This window comes from Acomys russatus, chromosome X, assembly GCF_903995435.1.
Source record: "Acomys russatus chromosome X, mAcoRus1.1, whole genome shotgun sequence".
NCBI classification, from domain to species: Eukaryota; Metazoa; Chordata; class Mammalia; order Rodentia; family Muridae; genus Acomys; species Acomys russatus.
Window position 1 is genome coordinate 93,419,029 of NC_067169.1, and position 18,743 is coordinate 93,437,771.

Sequence of the window (18,743 nt, forward strand, 5' to 3'; positions counted from 1 at the left end):
CAGAGCTACATCCCCAGTTCTGATAGTTTTCTACTTATAGAAATTATCTATTAAAAGGGATCAAGCCAGAAGTGGTGGGCAGCCAAGGCTACATAGAGAAACCCTGTCTCGAAAAACAAAAAACAAACAAAAAAGGAATCAAAAGAACAGTCTTAGCGGGACGGTGGTGGCGCACGCATGCCTTTAATCCCAGCACTTGGGAGGCAGAGGCAGGCTAATCGCTGAGTTCGAGGCCAGCCTGGAATATATACAAAGTCCAGAATAATCAAGACTACACAGAAAAACCCTGTTTCAAAAAACAAAACAAGAACAGCTTTAGCTAGGAATAGTTGTCACTCTAAATTCTAGTTCCCGGAGATGAAGGCGGGAAGACTAGGAGTTCAAGGCCAACTACAGCTACCAGCTACATAGCGACAACACACACACACAAACACACACACACACATACACACGTGCACTTTCCCTCACACAGCACACTGCTGTTTAGACTCCATCAAAATACAAGCCTCCGGAGAACAGAGAAGCAACTGTCAGGCCAATGCAAAACGGCGTCATCATGGCGCCCTCTAGCGGTAGCAGCTCAGATGACAACTTGACACTCACTCTGAGTCTGGACAGAGGTAACCTTTGAGACCAGCGTTCTCAAAAAACCCCGTCTCAAAAAACAAAACAAAACAAAAAGCTGGGCAGTGGTAGCACACACCTTTAATCCCAGCACTCGGGAGGCAAGGCCAGCCTGGTCTACAAAGTGAGTCCAGGACAGAGAAAAAAAAAGGAAGAAAGAAAGACCAAAAAATTTATTTATTTATTACATATACAGTGTTTGCCTGCATGTGTGTTAGCATACCAGAAGAGGGTATCAGATCACATAAATGGCTGTGAGCCACCATGTGGCTGGCTGCTGGGAATTGAACTCAGGACCTCTGGAAAAACAGCCAGTAACCTCTGAGCCATCTCTCCAGCGCACAAAAAATTCTTTTTTTTTTTTTTTTTTTTTTTTTAGATAGGGTTTCTCTGTGTAGCTCTGCCTGTCCTGGACTTGCTTTGTAGACCAGGCTGGCCTCAAACTCACAGTGATCTCCCTGCCTCTGCCTCCCAAGTGCTGAGATTAAAGGCATGCACCACCACTGCCTGGCCCACCAAAAATTTCTTTTTTTTTTTTTTCAAGACAGGGTTTCTCTGTGTAGCCTTTACTGTCCTGGACTCACTTTGTAGATCAGGCTGGCCTCGAACTCACAGTGATCCGCCTGCCTCTGCCTCCCAAGTGCTAGGATTAAAGGCGTGCGCCACCACCGCCTGGCCTCCACAAAAAAATTCTTAAAAGGCATATGTTCTCTAAGTTCCATAATCTATAACCTAATTTGTATCAGGATTTGTTCCTTTAAATTTTTTATATGACATCTTTCCCACACGTCAGCATTCTTAGGCACCTGCGAAATACCCAGACAGACTTAACCAAATGTCAACAAAAATGACTGTAGAAAGCCAGAAGAGAACAGAAGCAAATGGCCAGTGACAACAAAGGGCCAGAGAGGGAAGGCATCTCTCCAGGCGATGCATGGACAGCACACAAGCCTCTTGCAGCAGATGCCCTTGCCCAGGCCTGCTCAGACCAAGCCAACCAAGTTTACACATGTCCAGCCCTTCAGCCATAGCCGACTGGCTCTTCACCCAGCTAAAGAGGATTTCATGTTTGGTCTTGCGCTTGAGAAAGCTGAGGAAGTAGAGCTGCCAGGAGGAACAACAGTGAAGCAGACATGTAGAAAGAAACAGTAGGAAAGAGGCACAGAAAGAGAGAGAGAGAAAGAGAGAGAGAGAGAGAGAGAGCACACCCTGGTTGCGCTTCTTCTGGAGGCCTAGCTGAATCTTACCCTTCAGTTACTGACGGTTTATTTTATTTTTAATTACATGCATTGTGTATCTGCATGTGCCTGTACACAGCACAGTCACATGGGCACCTGCTGAAACCAGAAGATGGTCTTGGATTCCCCTGGAGCTGGAGTTAGTTACGGGTGGTTGTGAGGCACTTCAGGTGGGTGCTGGGAACCGCACTTGAGCCCCCTTTAAAAAGTCTCTGTGGTAGTGCACGCCTTTAATCCCAGCACTCGGGAGGCAGAGGCAGGCGGATCTCTGTGAGTCCAAGACAGCCAAGGCTACACAGAGAAACCTTGTCTTGAAAAACAAAAACAAACAAAAAGCCTCTGTTGGCATATATTAATTAGCCATAATAATGGACTTCACTCTGACCTTTTCATATGTGTGCGTAATGCTCGCACTCATGTTGAGCCCCTTTTCCTTTTCTATATATCTTTTTGTTAGGTTTGTTTTTTCTTTTTTGTGACCCAATGAGTTTACTTAGGGTTACTTACAAGATCACGGTGCCACTTGTCACTAAAGAAAAATCTCTCCTTCCCCCAGCAACCTTTAACTATGAATTGGTCCTCATGGAGGGACCGGGCCTCATGAACTGACCCCCATTCTGTGATGGAATGTTAGTAGGCCCAATCTTGTGCTGGTCTTGGGTAGGTAAGCCATCACAGCCACTCTGCATTCTAGAGCAATGAACAAGGTGTGGTCAGACCTGTCTCAGGAGGCAGAGGCAGGAGAATTGCTATGGGTTCCAGGCCAGCTTGGTGTACATATGAAGCTCCAGGACAGCAAGACCACATAGAGAGGCCTTGTGTCAAAACAAAGCCAAGCCCACCCCATATTGTTCTATACGCAGTGAAAGGCTGGGGGTTTTGTGCATGCTCGGGGAGCACTCTACACACTGAGCAGCATCCTTGGCCCTTTAACAGTTTTTATAAGGGGCTGGAGAGAAGACTCAGCCCCAAAACACTCTGAGGCCAGGCACAGTGGCACACGCTTTAATACCAGCGCTTGGGAGGCAGGTGCAGGCATATTCCTATAGGTTCAAGGGCACCTGGTCTACACTGTAAAGTCCAGTACAGCCATGGCTATGTAGAAAGACCCTGTCTCCAAAGAATACATATTTTAAAAACATAAAAAACAATGCTTGTGGCTTTTTCAGAGGACCCAAGTTTGTTTCTCAGCATCCACCTGAGGCGGCTTACAAGCTTCAGCTGTGTCCTTTTTCGTGGCTGTGTCAAGATGACTGAATATATAATTCCTTCCTTGCCCCTGGGGGTCAGAAACTCATGGAAGTGGACAATGACCTTACGCTTTGTATGAGAAGTGCACGGCCACAGAAGTAGCTGCTGCTGTTCTAGGTGAAGAGTGGAAGAGTCCCGTGGTCCAGGTCAGTGGTGGGAATGACAAGCAATGTTGCCCCATGAAGCAAGGCATTTTGACCCATGGTAGAGTGCGCCTGGTGCTGAGTCAGGGGCATTCTTGTTATAGACTAGGGAAAACCGGAAAGAGGAAGCGCATGTCTGTTCGTGGATGCATTGTGGAGAAGGATATTGCTGGACTGACAGACACTACTGTGCCTCACCAGCTGAGACCTAAAAGAGCTAGCAGAATCCAGCTCTTTAATCTCTCTAAAGAAGAAGCCGTCCACCGATATGTTGTCAGAACAGTCCTTAAACAAAGAAGGTAAGAAGCCCAGGACCAAAGTACCCAAGATTCAGCATCTTGTCACTCCACGTGTCCTGCAACACAAACACTGTCACATAGCTATGAAGAAACAACGTACAAAGGAAAATGAGGAGGAGGCTGCAGAATATGCTAAACTTTTGGCTAAAGAAAAGCACCAGGAACAGACTGCCAAGAGACACACGCTCTTCTTGCTGACAGCTTCTACTTCTGAGTCCAGCCAAAAATAAGTCTCTAAGTGTAACAAATAAATGATACCTTGAAAAAAAACAAACTTCAGTTGTAAGGACTCTGATGCTTTCTTCTGGGCTCTGTGGGCCCCAGCACACTGTCACATACACAACATACACACATATACCTAAAACATTTTTAAAAATCAAAAATAAATGTCTGTTCCACTGGGCATGGTGGTGCACTCACTTTGCAAACCAGGCTGGCCTCAGACTCACAGCGATCAGCCTGCCTCTGGGATTAAAGGCCTGTGCCACCACTGCCCTGCAAGTTGAGCATTTTTATCTCACTCTGAACAGAGCCATTCACTCTGGACTGTGGCTCTTTACTCACTAAAGCGTTGTGTAGCTAGGGGTTTGATGTTTTTTTGGGGGGAAACACTCCTGAAGAGAATGTCATAGAAGCTTAATACCCAACCCAGTAACTCCAAGAATTTACAAATTGTATTTTCTATTTTAAAGCCTGCTACCAGCTACCTAGCCTGATCTGAGCACTTCAAAAGTAGGTAGTTGTAAACTGGACATGGAGGCACACACCTGTAATCCCACAACTTGGAAGATAAAGGAAAGAGAACCAGGGCTATATAGTGAGCTCTAGGCTATCTCAAAAAAAAATTCTTTCCTCAAAAACAAAAACAAGAAACCCAAACCAAACAATTGTCACTGGCAAGAATAAAGCTTAACTTTTTTCTCATCTGTAAAATGGGAGTGTTACATGTTAGAACTGGCCTCATGGAGAGATGGCTGCAGTTAGAGTGCATTCTGCTCTTAGACTAGGGTTCAGCTTCGAGCATCATTAGGTGGTTCACAAACACCTCTAACTTCTGCTCCCGGATTCAACTATGGCTTTTGCTATCCTCAGGCACCTGCACATATCCACTCAGACACATGCATGTGCATAAGTAAAAATAAATGTAGGGGCTGGAGTAACTGAGTTCTTGTACAGTTCTTGTACTCTTATAGAGTATCTGGGTTCAGTTTCCAGTACCCACATCAGGGAGTCCACACCCACTTTTGACCCCAGTTCCCGAGGATCAGATGCTTCCCTTCCTTTGGGCCTGAGTGCCTCAGGCAATGCTCATAGCGCGCGCGCGCGCGCGCGCGCACGCACACACACACACACACACACACACCTCATCCAGCCTGTTGTGAGGATAGAAACTTGGGGATTTGGGCTGGGCGTGGTGGCGCACACCTTTAATCCCAGCACTCAGGAGGCAGAGGCAGGCAGATCGCTGTGAGTTCGAGGCCAGCCTGGTCTACAAAAGTGAGTCCAGGACGGCCAAGGCTACACAGAGAAACCGACTCAAAACAAAAACCCAATAAGCCAAAAAACCTTGGGGTTTAATTCGCTCCCCCAGCAGCATATGCTACATATACAAAGCTGCTTCTTTTGAGTCAGATCTCACAGGTCCAAGTGCTGAGAGCGAAGGCATCAAGGCCAGGCTTCTGCGTTTTAAAGCGTTTGGAAGCCATGGTGAGAACATCTAAAAATTCAAATTTGTATCCCTAAAAGGAATCTTAAATTTACATTATTTGAAGGTATGTAGTATATGGGAGCCCAAACAACTTGCTCAAGTGGTATAATCCTAGCTTGGACTATATTATGAGAATAGTGTATCAAGCACCAAAAATTAGCCTACAGTGTCTGGAAGAGAGCTTGTTCTTGCAGAGGACCTGGTTTCAACTCCTTGCACCCACAAAGCATACATTCATACATTTTCTAAAAAATCCCCGAGTGGGCTGGAGAGATGGCTCAGTGGTTAAGAGCGCAGCCTGCTCCCCCAAAGGTCCTGAGTTCAATTCCCAGAAACCACAAGGCTGTTCACAACCATTTGTAATGTGATCTGATTCCCTCTTCTGGCCTGCAGGTGTACATGTAGGCAAAACACTGTATACATTTAAAAAAAAATCCCAGCAGTGGCTCTCAACCTTCCCAATGCTGTGACACTCTAACACAGTTCCTTGTGTTAGGGTGATGCTCAACCACTTAACTGTAATTTTGCTAGTTATGAATTGTAAATGTTTTACAATGCTCTTAGGCAACCCCTGTAAAAGGGTTGTTTGATGCCCAGTTTGAGAACCACTGTTATACAGGGCTCTGACCTCCATAACCCTATGGCTTATACCTGTGGACAATCATTTTAAAGATGAGTGTTGTCTTCATATATACCTCCATGCCAGAAGAGAGCACCAGATCCCAGTAGAGGTTGCTAATAATTGAACTCAGGACCTCTGGAAGAACACTGCTTATTAACCTGAATCATCTCTCCAGCCCTCACATGTGGACAAATCAAGGTTTAAGAAAACCTTTGGTAGGGCCAGGGTGTGGTGGCACAGGCCTTTAATCCCAGCACTTGAGAAGCAGGAGCAGGCGGATCACTGTGAGTTTGAGACCAGCCTAGTCTACAAAGTAAGTCCAAGACAACACAGAGAAACCCTGTCTCGAAAAACCAAAAAACAAACAAAACCAGAATTTTTGAGGTGGGCACGGTGGCACACGCCTTTAATCCCAGCACTCGGGAAGCAGAGGCAGGCGGATTGCTGTGAGTTCGAGGCCAGCCTGGTCTACAAAGTGAGTCCAGGACAGCCAAGGCTACACAGAGAAACCCTGTCTCGAAACCCCACCCCCCCCCAAAAGAAAACCTTTGGTGAGCTATGGGTTTTGGGACTCAAACTCAGGACTTGTGCACAAACTTCAAGTACTCTTAAGTTCTGAGCAATCTCTAGCTTCTAGAGAGCAATTCCTTGCAGCACAGAAGAGGCCTTGTTAGGACTGGTAGGGGAGGGGGAAACAGCACTTCACAAAACAGACCAGTGGCTTGAAACGGTCTACATTTTATTACTGGACAAGCCACACCCCCAATTTAGACAGGACTAAGTCCCCCCGGGGTTAAAAATGCTGAACTCCATCTGGTAGAATTGATTCAGTCTAAAGCGTCAGTCTCGCCACTCTGAATCCTTACAGTCCCAGCTTCGTTCTCCTCCAGTGTCTTCTCTTGGAGTTGTACCTAAGCAGAATGAAGCCGCATGTTACAAGGTGGTTTGCTCAAAATATAGCTGCTCCTATACCACATACAGACTTGGCTTTCAGGGAAGAGGATAATTTAAAGAGGAGCTTGCTAAAGAGAAATGAAAGGATTTGCAGGCTGGATTTTAAGTTCCAGGCCAGCCAGGGATATGTATCTCGAGACTGTCTACAAAATAAATAATGGCTACACATGTGCAGGGCCCTGGGTTTAGCCACTCATGCCAGGGATGCATGAGTTGGGACAACCCAGTTTAAAGAGCTAAGCCAACAACCAGTCTCTGAACTGTCCATGTCAAGGTGTCATGATTTTACCGCCAGAAAGGCAAAATCAGAAACAATCAACACGGCTTTTCTTTCAGCAGGCTAATGGCAGTACTCCCATAAAAATGAAGCACTGTAATTGCAACCTGCTTTTAAGCTTTCAAAGTTGGAAGAGGGGCTGGGGTGGTTTACAGTGCAGCGACAGAGCATTTGCTTAGCAGGCAAGACACCCTGGCTCAAACCCTAGCACCCATAAATGAAAGCCATAAAACAGGTAATTGGGGTATATAACCCCCTAAACAAATTATCATCCCAACTCTAGGATATATCACATATACCCACTAGCAATCCCCTCTCCTCAGATAGGGGGCTAGGAAAACCAAGCTCATGTACTTACAAAGATGTTATATGGTGGCACACACCTGTAACCTCAGCACTTGGGAGATAGAAGCAGGAGGATGGCCAGCTTGGGCTACACAAGACTGTTTCCAAAAGTAAAATATCCCATCAAGCACACAAAACCCTTTGCCTAGTACCTCAAAGCTTTCCTTAGTGTTGTATGGGGACAGGAACGTGGGTTTAGAGGTCTAGTATGCATATTAATAAAAAGGACAGCACCCATCACACTAGGAGAAAGATAGCAATAAATTGAATGTATGGCCAGAGTAGGCTGTTGATAAGCTTAAGTGGCTAAATTAACTAAGAACATGGACCCTGAATTTTAGCCCTAGCAGACCCACACCCAGATTTCCAATACTGATCTCAAAGCTGGGCATTGAACATCTTTTATCCCAGGACTTTGGGAGGCAGATGGGTCTAAGTTCAAAGCCAGCCTGGCCTACATATTAAGATCCTGCACCCCGCCCCAAAACCTACAGAAACAAACAACCACCCCTCAAATTTGCTCCCAGGTGGTGGTGACAACCTAGACTTTGGATATCACACCAAATTTGTAGCCAGGTAAGATGGCTCACCAGACAAAAGTGCTAACTTCCAAGTTTGAGGAATTGAGTTCAACCCCTAGGACCCGTGTGGCCAAAGGAGACAACCAATTCTCACAAACTAGGGCAGGCATCTCAGATGAATAAAAGAGTCGTTAAAATACCAGGACAGTCACAGGCTGCCTAGTTCTCCCCTCCCTCCCTCCCAGACCTGCTTCAAAGGCTTCCGACATTTTATTTCCCTTGCCCACGGGAGGCCCTGGATTTGATCCTTACCACCTTCTCTCAAAAGCCCAGCTGATGTTGAGTTCTGAAGCTAACTCAACTTTGGCTGCAGGGGGAAAAAAAGCCATTTCCTGCCAGGATAAACGGTCAGAACTCCTTAAGTTTTCATAAGGAAACCAGTAAGGAACCAAGGAAGGTCCGACCCCAAAGCCCAGCTGTGAGCAGGCGGAAACCAAAGAAGCCTGGTGACCTCTGTTAGAGGCCCAGGACTTGCAACAGGAGGGTGTGGTCTGCAGGCACTTCGCAACTGTGTATCCACACACCGCAACATATTTAAAAACCAATAAAGAGGGACAATAGAGGTCTGACCTGATCTTGTTACCAGTTTTCATCCGGATCCATTGAGGAATCGGCCGGTTTTGCTTTTGTTTCTTGGCCAGGAACCGCTTGATTCTGAAAGTCTTGTGAGAAGACTACGAAGAGATGCAACCAGTTTAGTGACACCAGACGCTAGTCATCAGCTTCAGTCACAAATTCCCCTTAAAGTAGTAGCTGGCCCATGAAGCACACACCCAAGAAAAGCTCCCCAACACCAAACCAGGGTCCTTTGATTTCATTATTTCTCTGGAGGCAGAGTTCCTAGCTTAAATCAGCTTGCCTTTGGCTCAACAGTGACAATCCCAGTGCCAGGTTTTACGTCCATGTCCTGTTGGCTCTAGAAATGAGCTAACTTCTCTGCTATGCTCCAGGTAACTTGTATGGATCAAACACGCACTAGCTCCTGTAGGAGAGGGAACTGACTTCCTGGATAGCTGTAGGTTAAATTCTGGATCGTTAGTTTCAAGTCAGTAACTCTAGCTGCTTTATTTTGTAAAACAGAGTATCTACTTTTGAGGGATGTGGACTGGGTAGGTTAGATTCATGCAACCCTTGACAGTCAGTAGGCACACACCATCGCATATAAAAGGCTATGAAGGCAAAGAGCACTGTAGTGGCAGATGCCAATAAACACAATCTGTCGGGAAGCAACGACTGATGCAAGGCTAAGAGGCTCCCACGAGTGATGAGCTAACTTCTGTTTGTTTTTCTAAAACTTTATTTATACAGTATTCTGCCTACAAGGTGAGCAAGCAGGCCAGAAGAGGGCACCGGATCTCATTATGGATGGGTGTGAGCCACCATGTGGTTGCTGGGAATTGAACTCAGGCCTTTGAGTGAGAAATCAGCGCTCTTAACCTGAGGCACCTCACCTCTCCAGCCATCGTTTTAAGTCTGTTAACCCTTACTGTGGTCAGCTCCCTGTGAAAGTTCCCTCCTGACCCTCTGCTCTTTCTGCAAGCCGAGCAGGCACAACCTAAGAGTGGCCCTAAACCTCTTTTAGCCCAGAATCGTCCAGACCACCGTCAGCTCGAGGCTAAGCGAATCAAGTCTACTTCGCAGCCCTCACCAGGTTGCTTGACTCTATAGGGGTAAACAGGTTAACCGCAGGCCGCGCCCAAAATCCAAGGGGTGGCCTAACTCTCACAGAAAAAAAAAATAAACCAAACCACCAAATCCAGAAAATGGACCCAACCCCCGATGCGGCACATGTCCATCCTATAGCCTCAGTGGCCTCCAACCTCAGGGAAGCCACGTAAGGAACAGATGGCAGCCGATAGTCTTACCATAGCGAGAAGCCGAGTTTGACACACAGCGCGTGATGGCGGAGGAAAGGAGGAGAGAAGGGCTACGACGGCACAATAATAAGGGGTTAGAGGTGGAGCTTAGGTCGTGACGCAGCGCGTCTTCCCAAGCCCCGCCCCTGCGATCCCATGGGGCCATGGGAAGCCGTAAAGGATTATAGAAAACATTCTCAGGCCTCCGTTTCCGCGGATGCGATCCTTCAAGTGATCATCACAACCCAGGCGCACTTTCTTCGTGGCCGTGGTAAGTGGCCTTTGAGAAGTGCTAAAATAAAAGCCCTTGGCAAAACCCGGGAAACTGAGTAGGCGGGACCAACACTGAGAAGGGAGCGAAAAGGATTCCGTCACTTTCGAGCGCCTAGACTTCCGCCTGTCTTTGGTAGGGGCGGGGCTTAGGGTTGGCGTGCACCTTCGAGGCGGGCGGCCTGGCGGAAGTAAGATGGAGCAGGAGAGGTTTTTTTTTTTTTTTTTTTTTTTTTGCCTTATTTTTGGCGTTTGGGTTTTTGTTTGGTTTGCTTTGGTTTTTTCGAGACAGGGTTTCTCTGTGTAACCCTGGCTATCCTGGACTCGCTTTGTAGACCAGGCTGGCCTCGAACTCACAGAGATCCGCCTGCCTCTGCCTCCCTGAGTGCTGGGATTAAAGGCATGCACCACCACGCTCGGCTTCTGGAGGGATTGTTTGATGGGTAACAGCACTGTTGTAGAGAACCCAAGTTCGGTCCCTAGCCCCCATGTCGCATGTCGGGCGGTTCACAGCCCTTTGTAATTCTGGCTCCAGGGATAATGTGATTCTGGTGTTCAGAGGCACCAGCATTCATGATTTACATGTACTTATCCCCAGGTAGACACACACTGACGCATAATCAAAAGTAACAAAGTATTTAACTAAAAAAAAGGGAAGGGTGGGGGCGGCGGTTTACGCCAATAATCCCAGCACTCTGGGAGGCAGAGGCAGGAGGACCTCTGCGAGTTTGAGGCCAGCCTGGTCTACAAAGTGAGTCCAGGCCAGCCAGGGCTACACAGAGAAACCCTGTCTCGAAAAACAAAAGAAAGGAAAAAAGAAAACAAAAGACTCTATGTGGTAGTTACACTCCTTTAATCCCAGCACTCTGGAGGCTAAGGCAGGCGGATCTCTGAATTTGAGGCCAGCCTGGTCTACAGGGTGTGAGTTCGAGGACAGCCAGGGCAACACATGAAAAACCCTGCCTGGTGGGGGTCAGACAAACCGGGGCCAGAGGAATGGTTAGTGGATAAAAGTACTAGCCATGCAATATGATAGCTCAACTTCAAGTTCCAAAAAGCAAATGTACCGCGCGTGGTGGCGCACATCTTTAATCTTAGCTCTCGAGGAAGCAGAGGCAGGAGGATCTCTGAGTTCGAGGCCGGCCTAGTCTACATAGCGAGCTTCAGGACAAACAGAACTACTATACAGAGAGAGACTGTGTCAAATGGAAAAGAGAGTAAGATGCAATAATGTGTATCTGCAACCCTAACATTGCTACAACACAATAGGAGGTGGAGACGAGAAACACCGGAAAGATTAAGGGCCAGCTGTCCCCGAGTACCTAGCAACAGAAATAAGTGCAATCCTTCCTCAAAAGGTAGAAGTTACAAACTGACCCCTGGGGCTGGAGAGATGGTTCAGAGAGGTTAAGGGCACTGTCTGCTCTTCCTTAGAGGTCCCGAGTTCAATTCCCACAACCACATGGTGCCTCACAACCATCTATAATGTGAGCTAATGCCCTCTTCTGGAGTGCAGGTGTACATGCAGGCAGAGCACTGTATACATAATAAATACACTTTTGAAAAAAAATTTCTTTGATCTCCACACAAGTGCTCTGTGTAAATGAAATAGAAAGTTAGGTATGGTTGTGTACACCTATGATGCTCTGGAGGCAGAGGCAGGATGGCAGAGGCAGGGGGATACTGAGTTGTGGGCCAACCTAGGTTATATATTGAGACCTTACTTCAAAAAGTAAAATAGAGAGTCAGGCGTGGTGGCACAAGCCTTTAATCCCAGCACCGGGGGGTGGGGGCTGAGGCAGGTGGGTCACTGTGAGTTCAAGGCTGGGTTGGTTTACAAAACGAGTCCAGGACAGCCAGGGCTACACAGAGAAACCCTGTCTTGAAAAACCAAAAAATGAAAATAAAATAGAGAGACCACAATATAATAAGAGGCTGAAAACTAAAGCCAGTATGTGTTAATATCACAGAAAGTTAAGGATTCCATTTATCAGTGCTAAATTACCTTGTATATGCCTTCTGGGGAAGGGATGCGTTCCTGATGGAAGGCCTAAGGACCTTATGGATATCCAAGCCACCTCTTCCTCACTACTGCACAGATACCCAACACACACTGCCCTCAGTTCTGGGATTATCACTTCTCCCAGCAGAGTGGCTAGCTCAACATGGCCACCAGCAAAATGTGCTGTAGCTCAAGATCATGGATGTAATATTTTCTGCACATGGACAATCAATACACAAGTGATGACTGTTCAATCACTAGCAGATGTTTTTACAATGCAAAGTGTGATCATAGGGATTGACCCTGATGCTGTGATATAACAGGCAAATCCTATCTGAGTTTCCAAACAATGTCAGGAAAGATTTAGGAAAGAGATTCTTGCTATTCTTGTCCCATCTGCAAAAGAGCACCAAAAGAGAAAAGAAAAAGAATAGAAGCACATTTTAAAAAAAAAAAATTAAAGGCTTAACCTGGTGGCACTCAGAGGAAGGATAGCAGGCTACCAAGAAGAGACTTGATACCCTATGAGCATATACAGGGGGAGGAAATCCCCCTCAGTCACAGTCACAGGGGAGGGGAGTAAGGGGAAAGCGGGAGGGAGGGAGGAATGGGAGGATACAAGGGATGGGATAACAATTGAGATGTAATATGAATAAATTAATAAAAAATGAAAGGCTCAGAGACAAAGGTGGGTATGATGGTGTAGGGCTGTAGTCACAGCAATCAGAAGGCCAAAGCAGGAAAAGTCATGATTTGAACAGCCAGGGCTACAGGATGAGATCCCATGTGAATACATACATACATACATACATACATACATACATACATACATACAAATATCTCTACCTTACCTGCCAATTTACAGCGTGCTTACTGAGTGTGTGTGTAGTCAACATTGGCTACTTTGTGGGTTCTCCTTTCTTCCACCATTCTCCACCCCTTTTCTTTTTCCCTTTCAGCCCCTAACACTAGATATAAGAGAGAAAAAAAAAGGATGGAGAGGAAAGGAACGAAATACCTGAATAAAGTCAGGGGTAAGAAAGGGGGTCAACATTATCTTTAGGCTGCTTCCTGCTGGTTAGTTCCTTGGGGCAAGTTTGATATTTGCTGTCAGGGTATCTAATTACTTCTTGGTTTTCTTCTTTCCACAGGACTACTTAATAAACCACAACCAACAACCCTCCTGCCTCTCAGGTCCTAGCATTTATATACCCTCTGAGAAGTCCCCAGAATTCCAAATGTCACAGTCTTAGAAACTATCTGCATCTGGCAAAATCACAACCCCACCAGAGCAAGAGGCAAATCATAGCATATCCCCATACATGGGATTAAAACAAAAACATAGTCTTATACTATTTCTATGTTTTTGTTTTTCGGTTTTGTTTTGGTTTTGTTGTTGTTATTGTTGTTGTTTTTTGTTTTGCTTTTGCTTTTTCAAGACAGAATTCCTCTGTATAGTAAGTAGCCCTGCTCTCCTGGATTCAATTTGTAGACCAGGTTGGCCTCGAACTCAGATCTGCCTGCCTCTGCCTCCCAAGTGCTGGGATTAGAGGTGAGCACCACCATGCCTTGCCCTATTTCTATTTATTATTTATTTATTGTTTTTTTTCCAAGATAGGGTTTCACTGTGGAACCCTGGCCATCTTGGACTCAAATTCAGAGATGCACCTGCCTCTGTCTCCCAAGTGCTGGGATAAAAGGCATGCACCACCACCGCCTGGTATGTTTTTAAGAAACCAAAAATTCAAAACTTCTCACTACAAGTGTGAATGTGTTTCTTCTCAAATTTTAATGAAATGGTCCTCGAGCTACAGAAACAACTTGGTTTGGTGGTGAGCACTCAGGAGGCAAAGGCAGATGATCTCTGAGTTCAAGACCATTGTGGTCTACAAATACAGGACAGCCAGTACTATATAGAGAAATTTTGTCTTGAAATACCAACCAAAACAGCTGTTGTCCACTTACCCACTATCTGAATTGTCTCCATTTTGTCTTTAATTTTAAAGAAATCAGGAACTCAAAAGCGTAGCCCAATAGTAGAGTACTTGCTTAGCACAAGTGAGGGGTTGGATTTAATCACCAGCACCACACAAATTAAAAACAGCCAGAGCTGGGTGGGGTTGTGCACACCTTTAATCCTAGCACTTGGGAGGCAAAGGCAGGTGGATCTCTGTGAGTTCAAGGCCAACCTGGTCTATAGAGTGAGCTCCAGGACAGCCAAGGCTACACAGAGAAACCCTATCTCGGGGAAAAAAAAAAAAAACTAATAAAACCCAGAAAATTAAATCTGTGCCAAAAAAAAAAGAGAAAACCAAAGTAGAATGAACTCTTTACCCCCACATTTGTCGGGAAATCTATTTATACACACAAAATAATAAAAGATTATTATTTATTATTATTATCATCATCATCATCATTTGGTTTTTCAAGACAGGGTTTCTCTGTGTAGCCTTGGCTGCCTGGACTCACTTTGTAGACCAGGCTGGCCTCGAACTCACAGTGATCTGCCTGTCTCTGCCTCCCAAGTGGTGGCATTAAAGGCATGCACCACCACTGCCTGGCTAATAAAAAGATTATAAAATCTTACTCATGCGTGCATGTGTGCGTGCGTGTGTGTGTGTTTGTGTGTGTTGCTAGAGATGGAACCCAGGGTTGTATGCATGTTAGGAAAAGCACTCTACTATCAAGATATGGCCAGCTCCTATGAGTTTATTGTTTATTGTTGATTTTTTGATACAGGGTCTTAAAATGTAGTTGAGGCTGGCTTCAAACTCACTATATAGCTCCAGTTGGCCTTAAACTTAAAGTGATCCTCCTGCCTTAGCTTTTTGAGTACCAAGTATTATAAACAATATGCCACTGTGCCTGGCTTCTATAAGTTTATTTTCATAAATAACATGAAGTTAGTTATGATTTATGGCAGCAGAGGTGGGGCATGATGGCACACACCTTTAATCCCAACACTCAGGAGGCAGAAACAAATGGATCTCTGTGAGTGATGCCAGCCTGGTTGATAGAGTGAATTCTAGGACAGCCAGGGCTATATAGAGAGGCCTTGTTTCAAAAAAATTTTTTTTAAAAAATAGCCAGGCACAGTGGCACACGTCTGTAATGTCAACACTCAGGAGGCAGAAGCAGGCAGATTTCTGACAGTTCGATGGCAGCCTGGTCTACAAAGTGAGTCCAGGACAGCAAGGGCTACACAGACAAACCCTGTCTCAAAATAAATAAATGTGGTGGAGGGGGACACCAAGGAAAAAAACTGGGGATTTCAAAGGTGGGAGCAGTAAAAAAGCTCAGTAGGTAAACCTTATATCTGAGAACAAATCCCCAAAATTGTTCTCCAACTTTCATGCATTATGTCATATGCACACAGCTCTACAAAATATAGTAAAAATTAAAATTAGTGCTGGAGAAATAGCTCAGTGGTTAAAAGTTGGTACTACTATTTGGGAGGGGCAGGATTTGAAACAAGACTTCTCTACATACCCCTGGATGTCCTGGAACTCAGGCTGGTCTTGAACTCAGACATCTACCTGCTTCTGCCTCCCGAGTGCTGGGATTAAAGGCATGTGCCATGCCTGGCCTAAACTGGTACTATTTGCAGAGGACCCAAGTTACATTCCCAACACCCACAATGGTGGCTCATTACCATCTGTAACTCTAGTTCCGGAGGACTGAGTACCTCTGTCGGGCCTCTATCACACTCAGATATACAAAGAAAAAAGAGTTAAAAGAAAGTGAAACAAAGGCAGCTCTGTGAAAAATATCTCGGTTCTTTTTTTTTTTTTTTTTTTGGTTGTTTGGTTGGCTTTTTGTTGTTTTGTTTTTTTGGAGACAGGGTTTGTCTATATAGCAATGGCTGTCCCCAACTTGTTTTGCAGACCAGGCTGGCCTCAAACTCACCGAGATGCACCTGCCTCTATCTCTGCTGGGATTAAAGGCCTGCGCCAAATGTCAGTTCTTAACAGATGAAACAATTTCTTAGCAGGAGGGAGGGCCGACCTGTGATTTCAACCAGGTGATCCAGTTTAGGGATTTTCCTCAGCAACACTTGGCAGTTCACAGGCCTGAGACTCCCAAAGCATTTTGTCCTCTCAGGGCCCTTCTCACATTGTACACTGACTTCTGATAAATTCCACTTGTTTCTAGACACTGAAGTACCATGAATTACTTAAGGACAAGGACTTGCTTTTTCCTTCTTGTCCCTAGGGACGGGCACATAATGAATAGTAAATGCTTGCTAAATGGATAAAGGAGTGGAAGAAATTGGAAAGGGGCAGGGAAATGGGCTGGATTCAGCTGGACAAGTCAGGCAAGAACCAGAGGGAGGTGCTGGCAGGACACCTGCCCTGAGTTTACTCAGCTGCTAACAGACCAGAAGGGAAGCCGGAGGTGCCAGCTCATTACTGATGGTTCCGGAGTAACCTTCTATTGAGACCAGTTCCTCTGACCTCTATCTTGGCTGCTTTTTTTGCCAGCCTTTGCAAGAAACCTACACTATTGGTTATTCTCTCAGGTATTCCTCCTGTCAGATGTTTTTTAAACATACTTTAGTATTTGTCGTATTTGAAATGATCATTTATCATGACCACTAGCTGAACTGTTTTATTTCAAGGCCAGACTTCTATACAAAATTATAAATGCCAGGCATGGTGGCACACACCTTTAATCCCAGCACTTGGGAGGGAGAGGCAGGTGGATCGCTGTGAGTTCAAGGCCAGCCTGGTCTACAAGGCAAGTCCACGGCAGCCAGGACTACAAGAGAAACTGTCTTGCGGGGGGGGGGGGGGGGGGGGGGGGGGGGGGGCGGGGAGGGGGGAGTTATAAATGCTAACTGCATCTATTCTTAACCTAATGACTTCCTTAACTCTAGGCCATTAATGGTCTAGAAGTCATCACAGCTGTGGTTCGTAAGTATCATAATTGAGTTTTCTCTAGCATCCAACCCTGCTGGCCACTCCCTTTTCTCTAGTGCTAACTAGAGTGTGAACTCAAGGCCTTGCTTGCTCTACCATCAAGCTTTATCCACAGCCCTGTTCACTACTACTGTTTTTGTTTGTTTGTTTTTGTTGTTTTCAAGACAGGGTCTCTCTGTGTTAGCCTTGGCTGTCCTGGAGTAGCTTTGTAGACCAGGTTGGCCTCAAACTCACAGGAATCCGCCTGCCTCTTTCTCCCCAGTGCTGGGATTAAAGTTATGCGCTACCACGCTCGGCTCTTGATGCTTTCATATAGGGTCTCATATAGCCCAAGCTGGCCTCAAACTTACTATGTAGCCAAGAGTAGCCTTGAACTCTTGGTCCCCCTGTCCCCCTGTCTCTTTCTTCTACGTGCTATGATTCTAGGTCTGCAACACCATACCCAGGGCTATTACTTCTTGAAACATTCTTACGGATTAAGTAGCATGAGAATATGTAGTTTTTCTCCTACTCCATGGCTACTCCTTGTCTGTCTTTGTAGCTATAATTTTTTATTGGTATAGGAATGTAAGAATTCATTCGGGCTGGGCTTTAGCTCTATGTCTGCCCTACTTTTATTCTCTTTGGCTAAGTGACAAAATCCATGCTTCAATGACCATCTAAAATTAGATAAGTTCCTAGAGGTTTCTCAAGTTCAAATGTCTTTTGACCTATTTGCCCCCATCTCCACTTTCCACATGCCATTCACTCTACACTATGATATGGCTTCCCTCTGCCCAGTTTACTACTGCCTGAACACGGCCATATCCGGTGACAACTTCATAATTCTTGTATCCCATTTGAAAACCTCTCTCAGGCATGGGGCATGCTGAGCCACTGTCCTAAAATTTTCCTTTATTTGGATGTACTTTCTCAGTTTCAGCTGATTCTCTTTCAATCAGTTCTAGTGGCTCTTTTACCCGATTCTTGGAACTATCTTCCAAAAAGCTGAGGAAGGTGGATACAATAACATTGCATAGGGGGCTATAGAGATGGTCCAGTGGTTAAGAGCACTTGCTGCTCTATAGAGAAGCCCTTTTAGTTCCTAACACCTACATGGCAGTTTACAACTGCTGTAATTCCAGTTTCAAAAGATATGATTCCTTCTGGTGGCACCAGGCACTCACGTGGTATACATAAATACATGTATAGAAACAATTAGATACACAAAATAAAATAATTTTTTTCAAGGCAGAGTTTCTCTGTGTAACCTTGGCTGTCCTGGATTCACTCTGTAGACCAGGCTGGCCTCGAACTCACAGAGATCCACCTGCCTCTGCCTCCCAAGTGCTGGGATTAAAGGAATGTGCCACCACACCCAGCTAAATAGAATGATTTTTTTAAAGATATGTTGCACATATGTATGAGATTACCAAAGAATGAAAATGTGTTAACGAAGCTGAAGAAATAGCCATAAACTAACTGATAGATGCCATATTAGGTGGAGCTGGCAGGAAGGAAGTGAAGAAGCAGCTCAGAAATGTTGTGCAAACATTTTATTGTCTGGGACAGTCTCTTTGTGGCTTGGGCTAGCCTAGAGCCTACTATGGAGTCCAGGATGATATCAACTTCATATCAATATTCCTGCCTACACCTAAGGCCTTCTAAGTGTTGG

At 45.5% G+C, this 18,743-nt stretch overlaps 1 long non-coding RNA gene, 1 other non-coding gene and 1 pseudogene across 2 annotated transcripts; 1 reads left to right on the top strand and 2 right to left on the bottom strand.

Annotated features, from left to right (window-relative positions):
* Nucleotides 1-556: 556 nt before the first annotated feature.
* Nucleotides 557-3,785, top strand: LOC127185407 (40S ribosomal protein S6-like; annotated as a pseudogene).
* Nucleotides 3,786-6,603: 2,818 nt separating this feature from the next.
* LOC127184832 (uncharacterized) lies at nucleotides 6,604-9,977 on the bottom strand. The gene is made up of 3 exons (XR_007830170.1): nucleotides 9,908-9,977; nucleotides 8,613-8,716; nucleotides 6,604-6,796 (listed from the first exon to the last, which is right to left on the bottom strand). It is a non-coding gene; the product is annotated as an uncharacterized LOC127184832 (long non-coding RNA).
* LOC127186017 (small nucleolar RNA SNORA69) lies at nucleotides 7,098-7,230 on the bottom strand. Its single transcript, XR_007830273.1, has one exon. It is a non-coding gene; the product is annotated as a small nucleolar RNA SNORA69 (small nucleolar RNA).
* Nucleotides 9,978-18,743: the final 8,766 nt, after the last annotated feature.